The 16,993-nt window shown below is 51.6% G+C and overlaps 1 protein-coding gene across 1 annotated transcript in view; it reads right to left on the reverse strand.

Moving 5' to 3' along the window:
* SYT2 (synaptotagmin 2) overlaps positions 1-14,335 on the reverse strand; it is a 125,613-nt gene extending 111,278 nt beyond the window's left edge. Inside the window, exon 1 of the mRNA XM_017896487.1 lies at positions 14,082-14,335. The gene's annotated coding sequence lies outside the window, so the exon portion shown is untranslated. The remainder of the gene's footprint in view (positions 1-14,081) is intronic.
* Positions 14,336-16,993: the final 2,658 nt, after the last annotated feature.

Raw genomic sequence — 16,993 nt, forward strand, 5'->3', positions numbered from 1 at the left:
CGCCCGGCCCATTAAGCACTTTTTACTTCATGCCAATGATCACAATTGTAATTAAATAAATAATCGTGTGGTTATTTTGTTTAATGTCTTTGCTTCCCTCTGCCTGTGAAAGGCACGAGGGCCGGAACTGTCTGTTCCGTCTTCATCGCAGTTGCAGTCTGCACAGAGAGCTTGCTCCACGGATGTGTGTTCCTTGGATAAATGAATGACTGAGTGGTAGCCTAGGGAAATGTGGCCTGAGGCACAGGGGAGCCTGGCCAGTGTCACACAGATGAGAAGCTGCAAGGCCAGGGGTCCCAGCTTCTAGTCCTGGCCCCAACACTGAGGAGGAAGTAGAGGTAATGTCACAAATTTTCCTTCTCTACAGAACTTTGGACACAAAAAAGGCATCTTAGCACTATGGGATGTATTTGAAGCAGGGGGATCAAGTGAGGTCTTTGCATTGGTGCAAAGATTTAATGAGTCTAATTGCTTTCATCCATACCTTTCTTCCCCATCACCCTCTCTCCCACCACCTCTGTCATGAGGACAGTAACCTAAGTCACAAGCTTTGGTCCCAGACACATGGTCTCATTCACCTTCCCACCAAGCCCCCGTTTCTGAGGACAATAGCCCCTATCAATGCTGCCTCCAGAAAGTGTACCACTAACGGCCACAGCTGAGCAAGCTTCACTGAGAGCATTAGCTCCTAATGGCAGATGGCAGCTGCCACAGGGTCTGAAAAGGCAGCAATTGTTGCGGAAGCCACAGGTCCAAAGTCTGCAAGCAAACCACATAACTACAAGGCACCGAGCCAGAACCCAGCCTAGGATCCCACCTGGAGCAGTTCTGAGCCCAGCCGGGAAGTGGCGTGTGGACTAGGAGAGAGGGCCAGTGTCACCCAAGCAGTCTCCTTCCAGCTGGAGATAAGGCCTCAGGTTCAATTTCATCCTCACTTTCCAAGGAATGTGAGAGAGAGGCACCTCTGCCCACGGGCAACCTGCCAAGAGCCACGTGTGTGGTCTGTTTGTATCTGTGCACGAACTTGTATAAAGTTGTGAATCTTCCCTACTCTGAGCCGAATGTCGTGACTTGCTGCGAACCTCACACAAGAAGGAAATGTTCTCTGAAAGTAGGGCAATGGCCAAGACCCAGAAAGGGTTGTTTGAGGAATCTGTCCAGTTTATTTGGGAGAGGAAAAGAGCCAGAGCATTGTGTCCCAGGACTCAGGGTCCCAGGGGTCTCAACCTACTTTAGGTGTCCTCACCACTGACACACACAAACACTGACACACACACAGCAACTATGTGTGCTGATGGGTGTGCTGATTAATTTGATTGTAATAATCACCATATAAGCTATATGTATGTCAGATCATTACATTGTGCATCTTGAATATATACCATTTTTATTTGTCAATTACACCTCAATAGAGCTGGAAAAAAGAAAATGTTACATTTATAAAAGAAAACCCTACCCTAGAGAGACTGCTCTGGCCTGCCTCCAAGCACTCCCACGTTCACTATTGATTTCTTCCTTGCCGAGAGCTGCCAGGCCCAGGGTCTGTCTGCAACACAGCTCCTTGGTACGGACAGGAGGAGCCAGAGGGAAAGAAAACACGGCTGGGGATGCTGGGAGGGTGAAGGATCAGGGACCCGGTTCCTGCGTTAGCTGGATGACCTCCACAGGGCAGCGTCCAGGGTCTCACCACCCCCAACTAAGGAAAGTTCAATCTGCTCAAGTGACCCCTCTCACCACAGGGAATACCCTCCCTTTCATCTTTTACCATGTCTAGGTCTTTCCCCAAGCATGGTCTAAAATGGGTGCTAGAAGCAGCCCCTATAGAGAGGCGCCTGGACAGCAGTACAGTCAAGGTTGGCCAAGCTGGAGAAGGAGCCACATGCCAAGGCAATCAATTACCCAGCCCTGTGCCCGCTGAAGAGCAGAGAGACGTGTGCTCCCCATTACACCAGGTATGCCTGGGTAGACACCTGACTTCGTCTGAAGGTGGCTCCTCCACCATCCTGCAAAGCCTCCCTACCCTCACTTCACTCATCCTCCCAGGAAGAACTGACCACATTCTCAGTGCCAGAGCCACAAAAGCCACAGAAGAGACATGAAGACTGGCCTTCCTGTGAAAAGAGCAGCCATCCTTGGAGATCGGGGTACTAAATGTTAACTACAGCACGCAGTGGTCTAGGCAGACAGTCCAGACTCTCCATCCAGCTCTCAGCTTTTCTCTGTGGCCTCTGAACTATATACACCGACCCCTAACTCACTAGGCAGAACAGGAAGGGTGGATAGGAATAGGAAATAGGCATTCCGTACAGCAAGAGGAATGTGGCTAGACACAAGGAAGAACTTCCTCACTGTTAGGGGTCACCAGGGTTAAGGACTGATTTTACTTCCTAGAGATTGTACTTCCCAGCAGGCCACTCTTAAAGGGCCTGCTCGGTGAGGAGTTTTAGGTCCCCTATGAAAGACAGACTAAGGGAAGCACTTCAGGTCCCCCATTTGTGGAGAATTTAAGTTCTGAGGGGGCTGGGATCCAGGTTTCCTCTGCATCCAGAGCTGTGTGGATAGAACCAGTAACCAAATTGTCTTTTTTTTTTTTTTTTTTTGAGACACAGAGTCTTGCTCTGTTGCCCAGGCTGGAGTGCAGTGCAGTGGCATGATCTCAGCTCACTGCAGCCTCAACTTCCTGGGCCAAAGAGATCCTCTCACCTCAGCCTCCCATGTAGCTGGGAATACAAGCATGCCACCACATCCAGCTAATTTTTTTTTATTATTTGTAGAGATGGGGGTCTCGCTATGTTGCCCAGACTGGTCTTGAACTCCTGGGCTCAAGTGATCCTCCTGCCTTGGCCTCTCAGAGGGCTGGGATTACAGGTGTGAGCCACTGCGCCCAGTCTCCAGTGCTAAAATTGGACTGGCACAACCAGCTCTAGAGAGAGTCCCACGAACACCAGCCTGCGGTGGGGCATTTGTCCATGGTCCCCAAACAGCAGACCACCTGACCCCCTTCTCTGCAGTGTGCAGCATGAGCAGGGTGTGGCACTGGGACAGAAAAACTTGAATCTGGATGTCATTCTGCCACCCAATAGCAGTGTCACCTTGGGGACATTTATTTACCTTTCTGGGACTATTTTTCTCTGTAAATAGGGGTAACAGATCATGTGCTCTAAAACTCCATTGTAGTGATAGCTGTATAATGTAAATTTACTAAAAATCAATTGTACACTTAAAGCAGATGAATATTATAATCTATAAATTATACCTCAATAAAGCTCAGGCTTGTTATAAAGATAAAACAAGAGAATATACAGGAAGCTTTTTTATCCAGTGCATGAATATTTGCTGCATTCCTGCTGCGCAGCACTGGGCTCTGCCGGCTGAGAGGCTCCGTCCAGCATAGTCTCGCATGTCGGTTTTGCCTTGATCACTGCTGAGCTGATTGCTTGCCGTGCATTCTTTGAGAAGTCAAATTCCCTCTCTGGGCCTTGTCTTTAAAATAAAGAGCTGGACTACAAAGTTTTGAAATCTTCGGGAAGCCTCAAACCCCTTTCTTTAAACAGAAGCTAAGAGAATTCCAGTAGAAGAACTCCAATATACAAGGCAGGGTTGCTCTGGTGAAGGCAGGGGTTGGGGCAGTCGAGGGGGACTCTCTCTAGACAACCCTCTCTCCCAACTCCAAGGAAAGCTCTCCTCCCCAGGCAGCCCTGGAGGGAGTCTCATCCCCAGAGGCCACCTGGAAGCCAGGGGTTAGGTGCTCCCTGAGCTCCCTCCACCCCGTGCAGCTCTGGACTGTTCTGTTCCATGCAGCCTGCCCAGTAAACCTGCCAGGCTGACCCTGGACTTCTGAGATACAGAGAATGCCCCCAGGTTCTGCCCTGTGACATGAAGCCCGGCACTCTGGAGGAGCATGCAGCCCTTATCAAGCATTCACTGTGTACTCAGCTCTGGGCTGGGCTTCACCTAGGACAGTGGTTCTCAAACCTTTTGGTTCTAAGACCCATTTATTAAGGACCCTCCAAGAGCGTTTGCTTATGTAAGTTAGATCCATCTATAGTTACCATATTCAGAATTAAAACTGAGAAATTTCTAAATTAGCTCAAAATACAATAGTAACTCATTACCTATTAATACAACATATTTAATAAGAAGTAACTATATTTTCCAAGACCAAGAGAAAATCTCGTAGATGTTTTCTCTAGTAAAATATCTAGTAAGAAGGAGGCCTTGTTTCACGTCATTGCAAATCTCTTTAACGTGTGGTTTACTAGAAGGTAGCTAGAGTCTTATATCAACTTCGGTGTTTGGTCTGTCTGCAATACGCTACTTTGATTGAAAGATGAAAGAAAATCCAACCTCACTCAGATATGTAACTGGAAAGGGGAGGGGTATTTAATAAAGCCTTTTCAGATCATTGTGGATATTTTTCTTTGATATGACATCAACACTCACCAAGTGGTAGTTTCTTAGATTGGTTTCAGTGGGGAATCTGAAACCTTGCACTTGGAATGCATGTTTGCCTCTGTGCATGATTTTGCGACTTCATTTATTTATCATTTGGAAGATATTGGTTTGCCGAATTGTGCAGATCTTTCAAATATTGATGAATTTCATTAAACAATATTAACCACATCCATTAACATAACCACTGATCTTATCACAAAAGTCCTTTTCATAGTAATATGTGTGAGTTTTCCAAACTTCTAATTTTTGCTTGAAACCTTGAATTTTATCATTGGCCACAAATACTGTCAATTGTTTTTCTGGAAGTGACAAGCTCACTTCATTCATTTTGCAAAATGCCTGCTCAACACTCAAGTCTGAATAACTGGAATTTATCGGTTGTTCTTTCAGATAAAATGGTATCCCATGAACAAATGACTAGTTCAGCCTGCAACTCAAACAGATGCATAGGTGATTGGCATCATTCACTTGCTTATTTGAGAAATTATTGTAATATTTTTGTAAGCAGCAGAAGTACTTTATGTATACTTCTCATTCCATCACAGAGAATATTAAAAAGATGCAGAATCAAGGTTCAATATAATTATAATCTTTGCTGCTTCATGAAAAGAAGACATTCTTAAGTGAAACCAGCATTTCGTTATTTACCAGTTACTTTGCTTAGCGGGTGTATGGTGTGGAAGAACACAAAGACGGGTGCAGTGTGATACTACTACCTTGATTCACATTAAGGTGCCAGCAGCTTCACCTACCACTGCTTTAGCACCACCAGTGTCAAGCATGGGAATGGCAAATAACTTTAGTGTTATCATGAAAACTGCTTTGACCTTATGGACCCCCCTGAAAATTCTTAGGGACTCCCAGGGACCCATGGCCCGCATCTTGATTACTGCTGTAAGAAAAACTTCACAAGGGCCTATTCCCTGCATGTTACTGTCTCCATTTTCAGCTGAGGATCCCAAAGTTCAGAAAGTTTAAGTAACTTGCCCAGGCACACATGGGCAGGAAGTGGCAGTCTTGGTTTGAACCTAGGCCATCTAACTCCCAGTCACACACACACTGTTTCGGTTATGCCCTATAGAACATGCAAATGTGGGAGCCTCTCCTCTCCCCCTTCCCCATTGCCTTACCTCCTGAGGTCTTTGGGGCTCATCACCTACTCCAGGGGAGGTGCAAAGACACCTCCCAGCCTTGCAGTGGTGAGGATCTGGGATTCTATTACTGTCTGCCCCAGGGCACCCCTGCCACCCTCTACCAGTAGGAGACCCGATGGGGGCAGAGCATGCCTCCCTGGAAAGCCTCAGACGGGAGGCTGGGGCTGGCTTGCCAATGGCAGGCTCAGTTCTTGATGCTTCCCTGCCTCGCCTCCTGCAGCAGCAGCAGCAGTAGCAGCCAGCACAGTTCCCAGCATCAAAGAGCTAATCCAATTTCTCAGCTGTGCTTCCCCCTTCGCCTCCTGCAATGCCAGGATTGATTTGGAACCAGGGCAGCCTTATTAAAGTGATGCCTTTTCCTCCTCGTGGAGAGTCAGACTGGGAGAGGGAGCCCTCCCACAGCCAATTAACTCCATGCTTCCTGCTAACACTGATCCTAGCCACAGCCACCCTTGAGTTTCCTGGGGTTTACCTGTAACTCTTCTAGGCTCCTAGTGGTGAGGATGGATTTCAGTCCTAGGTCTACTTCCCTCCAAGACCCCAGAGCACTTAACCAATAGGTTCTTGTTCATCCTTCCTGCACTCCTAGAGTGTTGCCTGGGTGATCCCCTCTCCTCCTGCTTTCAGGCCTCTATCCCCATCTCCTAATATCCCATCTCAGTCCCTGTGACTGGGCAGGTCACTTGGTCCATCTGAGTTGATAAATGAAAGATCCATGGCAGACAATGAAAATGGGAGGCCAGACAGCCCCAACAGGGACAGAGGTAAAACCCGTGCATTTGTTAAAGGGGCTTTTCTCCAAATCAACACAGGAGGCAGAAGACAAGAAGGGTCCTCAGAGACCTCCACCACCCTCAGTCCAGGCCCCCTTCCTTGCAGCTTCACAGCTCTCCTCTAATGTAGAGAGTTAAGGTGTAGTGGAAGCAGGGGAGGTCCCACTCCAGAAAATGTTTCCTTTCTATAAACAACCCCTAAAAACTGCTTCTCCAGTCACTTTGTAGAAGAGGAAGGACATCCCAACACATCTGGACCATTAGTTCAGACTGGAATCGATGGTGAGGAAAAGAGATTTCTCTCAAACCATCCAGCCCTTAGGGAGCAGAGGTTCTCTGGGAAGGTCTTTGGAGCTCAGAGCCCTGGCTGACCTTGGGGAAGCAATTTCTGGTCTGAAAGGGAAAAAATGAACACCACCCCTTTGACACTCCCCACCCCCGCCCCTGACCATACACATGGCCCTACCCAGCTCGGCCCTGCACTAACACAAATGCCTCATTTGACTTCAGAGGAAAATGAAGCTAAGAGTAGGAGTGAGAAGGGCAGTAAAAGAAGCCAGGGGTGGGGAGACTAAGTGGGGAGGGGGAGATGAAGGTACAAGGTACCCTCTCCTCTCTCTCACATGAACACTGTTGCAGGTGGTTACAACTCTCTTCTCTGTTTCTCCACAGCTGAGCAGGAAACCGGGAGAAGAGCCCTTCTCCCTTGCAGCCTCTCCCTCTTGGCCTCCATCACCACTCTCCCAACCCCTGCCAAGCCCTGCATCTGATCCTACATGAGCTAAAGAAGCAGAAGGTCCAGAGGCAGCCTGTGATTTTTGGTTCGGTCACCTCTTACAAATACGATGGGCTGCTGGGCTCGCCCTAACCCTGCATCACCCCAGGCTGTTCCTTCAGTCTACTTGGGTATGGAAAGGGTTAAGCTCCTCCCATCCCCTCCCTCATCCCATTTCTCCATTCACTTCTATTTTCCCATCTGCCTAGTGCCAAGCTCACAGTTACAACCACTTACACCCTGTATTAAGATGCATGGAATAGTAATGGGTAAATTCCATCACTAATTGCAATATTCCCTAATTACTAAATTCCAGAGCCACCGTATCAACCCAATTATGGGAAGTCCTGCCAGAGTTCTCCATGGTCTGAGGACTCCCTGCCTTACTGAGAGGCACCTGACAAATGCCTCGGGGGAGCTTTCCTGACTCCCCACCCAGCTACTGTCCTCCCCTGGTCCCAGACTGTCCAGTAATGAGGCCCTTGGGCTTCTAGTTTCTCTGCAGGGGAAGGGAGGAAGTGAAGAAAGCTTTGCGATTGAGGAAAGCCTTGTGTTGACAGGTGGCTATCCTGGGGTTGGAGAGCATCTGGGAGCCCTGTCACTCTGCACCAGCCACCGCCAATGCTCCCAGCTTCAGAGCTCTACTTTGGGGGCTGGGGGGACCCAGGAGAGGAGGAGGAACCACATGCCCTGGCCTTGGGGAGCACCCAGGCTGATAGAGGAGACACGGTTATTTTGAGTTCCCCCTTTACATCCCAGGTGCCTTTTACAGACTAGGTGCTCAGTGCATTGGAGTGGAATGTGGAGGAAAACGGGGGAGGAAAGCAGGAAATAAGGAAGGAATGGGGTGCTCTGGCTCAGGCTCATTTTAGACTCTGGCTGCACCTGCATGCAAGGGTTGACTTTTGGGCTGAGTCCCATAGGGATCTGACTTCTCAGGTCTGGAGTCTCCAAAGGAGTGAAGTAGTCACACACCAACTAACTCCCATTCTCCCTGCCTTTGCAAGGAGCCCTCCTCCCCAGCCCACCCCTAGGACCCTGAATACACATATATGCACACACATGCACACACACACGGCCACTGGGCTTCAGAGGAGTCACTTAATTGCCAAGTTGGAACCTGCAGGGGCTTTTGGTGCTGATGACATCAGCATGCCATCACAGATAGGGCTGCTGAGGCTGGAACTGGTCCGGATTCAGCAGGGTGTCCCATCATGCACTCAAGACTGCCCACCCTGGGGCCTCCCTTCTTGTTTCAGAGCAGGTGTTCCTGAAGGAGGTGCCAGAGTCCTTATGGAGAGCCCAAGGAAACCCAACACCAGGGAGGGAGAGCTGATTCAATTCCTCCAAGGAATCACTGCCTAATTTTTGTAAAGGCTGCTGCTTGATTTCAATCACCCAGCCTCCTGCTTCTACTCAATGCGTTAGAGGTCTCATCCCAAGGACCCATACCTGTATTCTTGGGCTCCATTTGCCATAGGTAGAGCTGGTGAGAAGGGGCGAGAAGAGGAGGAAGGGTTCTGACCACTCAGCTCCCATGGCCTGAAAGGCCCCTCCAAAGCACCTATGATCTGGGAATTTTGAACAACCACACAACTTCTCTGGGCCTTTGCCCCTTCATTGTAAAGTGGGGACAGAGATGGCATAGCCGAGGACTGCAGTGGTGAGAGCTTGACCGCCCTTGCGAGCCGCTCTATCCCGGAGCAGGTGAGTGGGAGGCACAGGGAGTGGAGCAGGGAGGAGCTGAGGTTCCCTGTTGTGCGGGACCCACGCTGGCTTTGCCCTTTCTTATGCCTGATGCTTAGTGTTACTGACAGCAAAAGCTGAAATCCTGAGGTCCCCAGCTAAAGTGGCCAAAGAAGGGCCTCTCCTGACTTTACAGCAGCAGGTAACTCCCCTTTCTTTCAGATTTGGAGGCTCCTTGGCCATTTTAATGGACCCAGCTACTCACATCCTACTTCCCTAATTGTGAGGGGCCTTCAGAAGCTAACCTCCTCCCTGGCACTCAGCCAGCAGGGACCTTATCCTCATCTGAAAATTATCCAAGGAGGAAGCTTCTACAATATCTACTGCTTGTCCTGGATGTGGGAGTCCTTTTTTATTTTTTGATACTGGATCTCACTGTCTTCCAGGCTGGAGTGAAGTGGCATGACCATAGCTCACTGCAGCTTCGGCCTCCTGGGCTCAAGCGATCCACCTGCTCAACCTGGTGTGCCCAGCTAATTTTTAAATTTTTTTATAGAGACCAGGTCTCCATATGTTGCCCAGCCTGCTCTGGAATTCCTGGGCTCAAGAGATCCTCCCACCTCAGCCTCCCAAAGCACTGGGATTACAGGCGTGAGCCACTGCCCCTGGCCTGGGAGTCCCTCTGGATGCTTAGTTTTAGACCCAGCCTCTCTAGGGGAGTGGGCTGGCAGCTAGGTGCTCCCCTGACCTCCAGGCTCACAGTGACTGCCAGGTCCCTCTGGGCCTGGATCCAAATTTACCCATTACTCTGGCTACTTCCTCGAACTGTCAGTTCCAAAGATGAAAATGAAGGATTGCTGGGACAAATCCTTCCCAGAAATCAAGCTTTGGCAAGAAACGACTCATTAGGCATAAAGAAGAACTGTCAAGTGAGGGGGATGAAACGCGGGAATGACCACCAAGACACGATGGCAGCTCCTTCCCTTGAGTTTTAAGAATATCAAAGGTGGACAATGCTCCCTCCAGCTGGAGCACCCAAGACACTGTTCTGTGTGTGGGCAGGAAAAGGAGCGCACAGGCCACCCAAGGATGGAAAGCAGTTACACGGCACTCCCCCTGTGCCAGGCACTGTTCTACACGCTTTACAGGAATTAACCCATTACATCCTCACCAAGAACAACCTACATCATAGTTACAAATTTTAGCTCCATTCTACAGATGGGAAGACTAAGAAACAGAGTGTGATTGACCTGCCCAAAATCACAGCAAGTGGCAGAACCAGGATGAACCCCAGCAAAATCTGGCTGTAGTCACTATGCTGCCACTTAGAAAAAATCTCTGACTTGACGTTTCTCCAATGAAACCATGTTATCTATCACAGGCTTCTGGAGCCCAGGAGAACCCGTAACTGAATCCCAGCTTCTCTGGCCTGGCTTCTCTGACTGAATGGAAGATGAAGAATCAGCTTGTTGCCTATGGATGGATTATTCATGTGGGGAATTTAGAACTGCATCTGTCTGGTGGGCCAGGGGCTACTTCTAAAATAACATGAATAGTTACCAGTTCTACAATACTACCCTGAGAGTTAAGCATTATTACCTGTTTGACAGAGAAAACTGTGCAGACACTGTCAGGTCATCCTGTTACATGCTCTCAAAGCATCCTACACATCTTCATAACTCTTGGCACAGTCATGATGAATTCTTTATGTAATTATTTAATTGTGTGGTATTCACTAGATTGTAAGTGCCACAAGGGCAGGAAGCAGGTCTGTTTTGTTCCCACCTGAATCTCCATTGCCTAGCATAGATTCTCAAAATGCAATAGTGGAACGAATGCAGAATGGATGCTGAGTGGCTCAGTAACATGTGTAGGGCCTGCCACTGTGCTCACTCCCCACCCAGAGAGACTACAACAGTGGCACACGGTAGGTACTCACTAATAAAATACTTGTTGCAAATAAGGTCTCACACTTTGTACTTGGCATCCCTGGAATTTGAACCCAGACCTGTCTAGCTCCTGGCCTCTTCTTTGGTGCTTCGTATTTAACCACTGCACTGAGTAAATCCCCCCTACCCCATTGCTCTCTCTGGCTTGCTGTTCCAGTTCTTTTTTTTTTTTTTTGAGACGGAGTCTCACTGTGTCGCCCAGGCTGGAGTGCAGTGGCCGGATCTCAGCTCACTGGAAGCTCTGCCTCCCGGGTTTGTGCCATTCTCCTGCCTCAGCCTCCTGAGTAGCTGGGACCACAGGCGCCCGCTACCTCGCCCAGCTAGTTTTTTGTATTTTTTAGTAGAGATGGGGTTTCACTGTGTTAGCCAGGATGGTCTCGATCTCCTGACCTCGTGATCCGCTCATCTCGGCCTCCCAAAGTGCTGGGATTACAGGCTTTAGCCACCGCGCCCGGCCGCTGTTCCAGTTCTTAGAGTATCCCCACCACCCTGGACCTTCAGTGATGTCTGGCTTCAGCTAAGACCTGCCTAGATCAGGAAAGTCCACAGAGCAAATCCCAAAGCCAAGTGAAGTAGTGTTTCTACTCATCTGCAGCCTCAATTCATCCACGAGGATGTTTCTGTCCAGGGAAGGGAATGACAGCCATTCTTCCAGCCAAATGACCCCCAACCTCCTCCCACTCTGTCCTCACTGCCCTCTGTCCCCTGCTTCCAGTGCACTCGCTGCCCCTCAATCTACTCTCCCCCGAGAGGGCGGCATAGACCTCGCAGGGAAGAAAAAAGGAGACCCCACTGAGATAGCACAAAGTTCAGATGGAGGCAGAAAGAATGACTAGAGGTCAGGCTTGCCTAGGGGCTGGGGAACACTGGGGTAGCGTGGTCCCCAGGGCTTGAGAAGGGCAGGGAAGAGGCTTCTCCAGCTACCTCCAAAGCCCACCCCCAGGTTTCTGCAGTATCATAGACAGTCCTGTCACACCTGCCTGGAAGCTGCCTAAGGGTAGAAGGAATAGAATGAGCTCCAGCTGCAACATGAGGGCAGGTGAGCCCAGACCCAGCTCCAAAAAGGGTCTCCCGGGCCCTGCGAGGTCTTTGGCAAGGTACATGCTTTGCCCAGGTGAAACCAGTTTCAGTCCTAAATTGAAACCAGTTGCAAGCTTCTCTAGGTGAAAGCTCAATGTTTACAAACACCAACACTTTTTGCTTCCCCTGGTCCTGTTCTGTGGATGTCAGACCCCAAAGCTGAAAAAGAAATGTTCTTGCATAATCACCCCCTTCCCTCAAAAGAAAACCCAAGTTCCCTGGACACAAGCTCCTGGACTGCAGAACAAAGCAGACTCTCAGCAGAGTGGTCTGGTCTCTCTTCCTCCAGGGGAAGGTGGGCCAGGTCTATGTGAGGCTATAACCTAGACACTTTCCTCTGCCTCCCTCTCCTCCTCCTCCTCTGGCAAGACGAGGAGGGGAGAAGGTAAAGATTAAGCCCAAGAGGTCTCCAGAAAAAGCCAGGCCTCTTGGGGGAGTCCTAGAGGGTGAAGCCAGGGATGTGCCTGGTAGCCAAGCAGAGCAGAGGCGGCCACCCTGAGGGAAAGGTGGTTCAGTCGGGGTTCAGTGGGGACTGGCCATTTTCCAGGGGCATGGAAGGGGATGGGTGGGAGCTGGACTTCCTAGGCCACAGTGTGCCTGGCGTGGACCCCTGACGCTGACTCACCCCCAGGGCCCTGACACACGCTGCAGCTTGCAGTGCCTGCCAGGCCACCGCTCTCGTTCCACAGGACCAGACGCCAGGCACGTCCCACTGCATCAGTGCCACCCTGCCCCCTTCCACCTGCCACTTGGGCCTGCCTTAGGGGCATTGGGCATGGCTATTTTTTTCAGCAACTCTGCTGGTCACAGAGATGTTTCTAGCAGCCCCAAAGCTGGCCTTGGTCCTAAGTAGGGAGAGATGGTTGAAAGGATTAAGAGCTTCCCTGCTTCTCACTGTCACCCCCTCTAATGAAGTGCCAGGTTATGGGGAGCCCGATAGATTGGATGGAAGACAATCTATTCCACCTGGGAGAGACCCTGCAGGGCGGCAGCAGTCGGGGAGGGAGAAGGGCACCGTTTTGCTTTCCAGGTCAGACCCCAGTTCACCTTTCTGGCTTCCTGGGCACTCCTAGATCCTAAGTACTTCCTCCTCCTCATAAGCCAACCCAACCTGGGCTACCTGCCCACTGACCCTCTGTCCTTCCCTCCCCACTGCAGTGGCCCCTCCTGGGCCAGCGCCTCCTCTGTCCTTGCACTCTCTTCCTCCTGCTGCGGGGAGAGCACCTACTCTACCACCTCAGGCGGCGTAGGGGAGGACACTGCCCTGCCAGGAGAGACCCCACCAGCCGTGGGCTGGGGGTGTCCTGGAGGCACCTGTGGAATGTGGGGATGAAAAGGGAGAAGGAGACAGGAGGAGGGGGCCTGGCTTAGTGGGATGGGAAACGATAAAACTCCTCTTTTTAGTTGAAAAAATAAAAGCCCTGTGCCCCAGAGGTGGGGAAGGCACATAGGCAGGGGAAGGGGGAACCCCAAATGGGAAAGATACATGGAAGAGTCCAGAAAAGGGAGTCGGGCTGTCAGCACCCGCCAGGCTGCGAGCCCAGCCCTGGGGACAGAGCTAAAGCAGGACGGGGCATCCTAGGTCGTGCTGAGTCATGAGATTTGGAGAGAGGCGAGGGGCGCCTCTATCCCCTTCTTGGGCCCCTGCCCCAGCTCCTGGTGCCCGTTGCTTCCAGATGGCCCCTGCAGTCTGTCTCCCCAACCTCTCCCTGACTCAGGGTCTCTGGCTCTTAGCGCTCAGACCTGCCCCCCACTTCCCACGACGGCGGTGCCAGGGGTCCCCGAAGCTTGAGACTGGGGCAAAAGAACCTTCCTTGGAGACCACTTGGGCGGGCAGGGGCTGGGCTAGACGCAAGTGGGGGCGTCCCAGGGAAAGGAGAGAGGGGCGGGGGCGCGTGGCCCGCCCCTCTCTGCAGCAACTCGCCGGGAGACCGCGGGAGGAAATCTGCCCCCAGCCAGCCCCAGTCCCTCAGAGGAGCCGGCTCCTCGCCCCTCGGGTCCGGCTCCCCAAGACGAACCTTCCATCAGGACGCTTCCAAACTCCCCCCAAAGGACGGTGCGGACTCCCGGCCCCCTTGGCCTCAAACTTCCCCAACCCCACTCACCTTTCGGGAGCCAGACCACCCCGTGGCCCCTCGACTCAGTAGCAGAAAAGGAGAAACTTTGGAGAGGGAGATCCGTGCCCCCACCGGCGGGGGTGTGGACTTACCGGAGAGCGACCCGAAGGAGGCGGGAGAGATCCGGGGTCCCCGATGTTAGGGGGCGTCGGGCCGCAAGGACGCGGCGCTGGCGACGGTTTCGCAGGGGCGCCCGTTCCCCTGGTGCGCGGAGTCCCCGCTCCGCCGCTGCCCCAACTCGGCCCCGAAGTGCCTTTGCCGCAAGACTTGCTGAGCTTAGCAGTCTGCGCCGAGGCGGCGGAGGGAGGGGGCCTGATCGATGGGCGCGCGCTGCAAGCGCTGCAGTGAGGGGAGGAGACCTAGCGGCGCGGGAGGGCGGGGACCGAGGCGGAGGAGGCCCGAAGGAGGTCCGGAGGAGGCGGAGGGCGGGCCTGACCCCCCGGGACGGGTCCTCTCTGCGCAGCCCCCCAGGTGCTCGGCGACCCCGCCTCCTGCTCAAGGTCGAGGAGGCGGGTTCCCCAGCAGGAAAGCGAACGGGAAAGGGGCTCCATCCTCCCCACCCCAGAGAGCCGGTCTCTTTTCGAGCTAGCTCCTTCTCTCCAACTTCCCGAACCCACCGCAGCTCAAGGCTAAATTATTGGGCTTAGGAGCCCCCCCCCACCATGGCCATTTTGGGATCCCTGAGCCCCTAGCCTCCCCTTCTCCCGTCCCTGCTTAGGTCACCGCTACCTATAGTGGCCACCTGGATGGTGGGGGCTTCTGAGCCTAAAGGATGGGTGAGAAAGAGGAGGATGCTTGGGAGAAGACAGCGGTGCCTGAGGCCTATGGAAATAGAACGGCGGAGGGGAGAGGAAGAACTGCAGGGTGGCAAGGAGAGAGGAGCTGGAAGGCGGTGGAAAGAAAAGGAGGACGCTACTGGTTATTAAAGACAGGGTGTTCACACATGTTAGTTTGCTTAAGACGTAAGACATCCTTTTAAAGTGGGCATTTTGGGTGGGCAGTTTGCAGGTGAGGAAACAGTCCCTGAATGGTGCCTTGGGCCAAGGAGCTGCAGACAGTAAGTGGTGGCATTTCGGAAGATCCTGCGGGAACGAGAAGGGTGGCAAGGGCAAAGTAGGGCCTTTCCTAACCTACCTAGGAACTGCCAGGGCAGCACCAGGACTTCCTTACAGCACAATTTGAATATCCACTTTAACTCTTTTGTAGTTAACTTTGTTTTTTGTTGTTGTTGTTTTATTTTTTTGAGGCGAGTCTTACTCTGTTACCCAACCTGCAGTGCAGTGGCGTGATCTCGGCTCACTGCAACCTCTGCTCCTGGGTTCAAGGGATTCTCCCACCTCAGCCTCCCGAGCAGCTGGGATTACAGACGTGCGCCACCACACCAGGCTAATTTTTGTATTCTTAGTAGAGATGGGGTTTTGCCATGTTGGCCAGGCTAGTCTTGAACTCCTGACCTCAAGGGATCCACCCACCCTGGCCTCTCAAAGTGCTGGGATTACAAGCGTGAGTCACTGCGCCTGGCCTGGAGTTAACTTTTATAATAGGACTGTAGCATCCTGCCTCGCTTTTGGGTACAAAACCATACATGGACTGAGGTCAGTCTTCAATACATACTTGGTGAGTGAGTGAGAGGTGGAATGAATGCAATATGAGGAGATGCAAAGAACAAGTGGGATTCAGGCTTGAGGGAGAGAAGAGGCAGTGGAGGGCACTTTGGAGATCACTGTGCCAATAACACCAGGTGTTACTGGCAGACCATCCCCAGTTGGAGACTATCCCCAGTTTGGCTTGCCTCAGCGCAAGGCGGAAAGTGGCTGCCACCTCAGTGGATGTTACAAAAGCGGTGGGGGAAGACTTCTGGGGAGTCCTCAATCAGGCTGAAGCTGTGCCCACAGCCCCTGAGGCACAGAGGTCCTCCCGGTTCACCTGTGGAGCAATCATAACAAGGGCAGTGGAGGAAGTGGGGAGCCAAGTTACAATGGACTAGGAATGAGACCTTCACATTCAAAGAGGGTACCCACCACCCCCACCCTTAGCCAGGTGTGTTCCAGGACTTGTTGCTTCCCCAAAGGGGCTGGCTCTACTCTATTCACTCCTTGCTACTTCCCGTGCTGACAGTATCTGCCTGACTCCAGCCAGAAAGAGGGCTGCAGCCTCCTCGCACACAATCAAGCCCAGCGAACTGGCCTGATGCACTTCAACTTTTCCACGGCAGCAGACTCAGCTGCCTACTGTTTTGATCAAAGCCTTGTGTCAATCTGGTGCCCCAACTTCTTCTCCTAAGCACGTCAGAGGAAGCCAGCCTGCCTTCCCAGGCTATTAGGAGAGTCAATGCTGCAATCAATTTGGTTAAATGAAAAATGTGGTGTCCCTGGCTACGGCCTTAATGTTCTTTTAATTCATCAGGACCAGTAGTGTCTGGGTCACAAACCTAATCAGGAGCTCAGCATCCTTCTTGCTTATTCCCCCCGGCTTCGGGAGCTGGAAGAGGAAAGAATGGAAAAGATACCCACCCCATCCACGCCCAGCCTATTATTAGATACTTTGCTTTTCAACTGTTCATCATTGTAGAAAGTTGAGCCTCTGGTATCTTAGACCAATATCACTCAATTGCAGGCCCATCCAGGGCCATCAGGGCAATCCCTCTGCTTCCATGCAAGATCGTTCTGAACCCACAAAAGGTGGGGGAGGGCTATCTAACACTGAGAGTTATTTAGGAAGAAAGTCTACAACTCCCCGATTACATTGTTTTACCACTTTCTGCTGAATAGAGTGCTTCCTGGTGGCTTCATTTTCTGTTTTTTTCCTAGGGAGTAGAGAGAAGAGAGCAGGGAACTGCAGCATCTTGCCCCTGTCACAACTTGCCCTGGAGACTGAAAGCCCCCGTACTTTTTTCCTGCCTGCCACCCACCTTCTGCTTAAATAATTCCTTTTTCGTCCATCCTTGATCATAGGCCCACTAGCACTTGCACTACCTCACACTTGGATTGTTTCCCTGATGTTC

Source organism: Rhinopithecus bieti, unplaced genomic scaffold, assembly GCF_001698545.2.
Source record: "Rhinopithecus bieti isolate Rb0 unplaced genomic scaffold, ASM169854v2 scaffold_24392, whole genome shotgun sequence".
NCBI lineage: Eukaryota > Metazoa > Chordata > Mammalia > Primates > Cercopithecidae > Rhinopithecus > Rhinopithecus bieti.